Source organism: Nelumbo nucifera, chromosome 1, assembly GCF_055504915.1.
Source record: "Nelumbo nucifera cultivar China Antique chromosome 1, China Antique-T2T, whole genome shotgun sequence".
In the NCBI taxonomy this organism is placed as follows: Eukaryota; Viridiplantae; Streptophyta; class Magnoliopsida; order Proteales; family Nelumbonaceae; genus Nelumbo; species Nelumbo nucifera.
The window spans coordinates 82805266-82808638 of NC_142649.1; positions in this window are offsets into that span (position 1 = coordinate 82805266).

Genomic DNA, 3373 nt, shown 5'->3' on the forward strand with positions numbered 1-3373 from the left:
ACGAGTCACAAATGGCATGCTAGTGCTCTTTGTGGCCTCATGTGGATTTCAGGTGTACGGAATACTGGTATGTTTATTCATGATTGGTTATATAAAATAAATTCAATGTCCTTCCAATTACTCTATGGTATGACTAGTAGGCCTCATGTGCACCCTACCCATGTCCCCGCCTTGTGTCCCTTTTCCATTGAGGGTAGGTTTTGAAGGGCTGAACTGAAGATTCAGTTGCTATGAAATGCTCTCATAAGATATTCAAAAGAAGCTGAAGTGGACAGCTCTTCAAATGACTAACTAACAGTGGATTTGAGCTACCCATATGGGAATCACCTTAGAAAAACAGAAGCCACTGCGCTTCGAGATCACATCTGTACCTCACAAACGCCCCAAATGGGCACCCCGTCACTAACTGATATTAGAGTTCATCGGAACATAGTTACAAAATCCCACCCATTAGGCTGTATTTGGTTGCAATGCAAAACCATGGCAATGCAAATGATTTGAGTGTAAATTCTGGCCTATTTTGTTTCAAAATTTAGCTTATTTTATTTGATTGCAGTACAAATGAAGTAAATTAAGTCATAAAGCAAAATAAAATAAAATCCAAAACAAAAATAAACAAGAATTTGCATTTTTTACATTTACACTCTCATACATTTATACTAGTGCACATTTAACCAAACACAGCCTTAAGGAGGAACACCCTTCCAAACACAAGAATCAATTACTCTTTAGCCTTTTGATCCATCCTGTGCGCATAACAGTTGAATTGTCGTTTTAAACAAACAAAAGAGACAAACATAGGTCCCATACGATGGAAAAAAAATAAGTACCCTGTACTTTGGGCCGGGGTAGTAAGAGATAGGTGTCCTGAACTTTCAATTGCAACACATGAGTACTCTGAACTCTTAAAAATAGATACTTAGGTTCATCTGTTAGTTAAACATTACAGAATATCAAAAATACCCTTCTCATTTATTTATGAGATCAGAGATCATTCTCGGACAATCAAAATGTCTCCCCACGATGACATTCTCACATGGACAGCAAATAATATATTCAAAATTTTCGACGATAACATTCTCTGGTGATGACTTTACTCTACAGAATGATCTAAAAAATACACAAGAAGGATATTTTTAACATTATTTAATATTTAACTGATAGAATACTTATGGATGAATTCAAGCGTCTATTGTTTAGAGTTCAAGGTAATCAAGTGTTGCAATTGAAAGTTCAAAGTACCTATCTATCACTACCCCAAAATACATGGTACCTATCTATAATTTATCCAAGAAAACCTTTACTTATTGGCCTTGCAGAGTTTGTAAGCACTCTTCACATGAACCATCAGAGCAACCATCCCTCCATGCACTCTTATTGTTGCATGAAATTCATATTGGTTCAATTAATCACCTAGGTATAAGAAAACGATCACCTATGGATGAGCCTTGTGGACTGTAATGGCTGTGAAATATAACCTTTTTCTTTTGTTTTTTTTTTTTTTCAACAAGATGCAGAAAATGGGTAGGTATGTCAAAGTCGGGTTAAATGATAAACTCATCTTAACCTGGGTTAGGGTTTTGGCTGGAGCTAATCCGTCTTGACCGGCCTGATTCTTTTCATGTTTATTTTGGTTTTTCTTTTTTACTCATGGCAAAAGTGCCAGCTTCAAACCAATAAACCAAATTCCAACTTAAACTAATGGCTTTGAGATTTTTAAAATACGTTATAAATAACAGGTCAGGTTGTGTCAGTATTGGTTAAACCGCATGTATATAATCAGAACAGGTTCATAAATTGCATGTTGCTGAGTCAGATCGGTTTGGGTTCGAGTGGGAGCATTAGAGGGTCAGGACCCACAGACCTATACCAACACATTGACAACCCTAAACAAGTTCGAGTCTGTTGATCATAACACATTGCTGGTCATATTCACTTAACAACACATTGGGAACATTTCTTTTACTTTATATCACCGACATTCCTGATATACTGCTGAATAAACATGTTGTGATCAGCAGATCTAGATTCACCCTCAAGAGGAAAAGTGTTCAGGGTTTCACAAATTAACCTATATGCTCAACAGTCCTCAAACACCTGTTTCACCATTCTCGATCATAAAGCCCCATTTCCTGAGATCAAAACATGGTTTTAGTTGGCTGCCGTGAATTACGATATGTTTGATTTGAAAGAAAGGTAGGGAAAAGAAAGGAAAGAAAGAAAAACCTTTACAAGCCTTGTATAGATTTTTCATGCTAGCTGTGATTTCACCTTGACATCATTTCACCTTTACAAACCTTGTATAAATTTTCTTACATTTTCCTTCAAACCAAGCATGATGTTAATGTATGCGCTCTGTGATTGCACCTTGACATCATTTCATCTAATTCAGGTGACGCCACACTGAGGCACCCAAGGATGTGATTTTACAACAGTATTTTCCTCCACCTTTGGAGGTAAGAAGGTTTTTTAATTAAGATTCAATTTAGAAGGAATACAAATACAAATATGTAAACTGCAAAACCTTGTATTTTGTATTATTTTATTTGTATTTATACCGTACACATTTGTATTGTATTCTTTCCAAACTGAGCCGTACAGAGAAAAGTGGAAAATATATACGTACTGAGACAACACACCAACCGGCTGTTGACCCAGTGTGACTTTTCGCTATAACATGATCCACACATTTAACCTTGGGGTTTTTACCGTTCAATGTACAGTTGGGGGTAGGTGTTAGTTCGGAATTAATGCCAATTCACGGGTGGGTATGAGTGTTATAGGTGGAATTGTTCATAAATTTGAATTGTTGTAGGTCTGTGCAGCTCAAATCTGAATTCTGAAGTAGAGTGCAGGTTAAAAATCCTTTTAATGGGGTTTTTACCATTCAGTTCACCTCTGAAAACCTAGCTCCACCGTACAGTTGGGGGTAGGTGCCAGCTCATAATTGATGTCAATTCACGGGCGGGTATGGGTGTGATAGGTGTAGTTGTTCATAAATTTGAATTGTTTTAGGTCTGTGCAGTTCAAATCTGAATTCTGAAGTAGAGTGCAGGCCAAAAATCCTTTTAACGGGGTTTTTACCCTTCAGTTCACCTTTGAAATCCTAGCTCCATCGTACGGTTGGGGGTAGGTGCCAACTCAGAATTGATGCCAATTCACGGGCGGGTATGGGTTTTATAGGTGTATTGTTCATAAATTTGAATTGTTGTAGGTCTGTGCAATTCAAATCTGAATTCTGAAGTAGAGTGCAAACTAAAAATCCTTTAACGGGGTTTTTACCATTCAGTTCACCTCTGAAATCCTAGCTCCACCATATAGTTGGGGGTAGGTGCCAGCTCAGAATTGATGCCATTTCATGGGCAGGTATGGA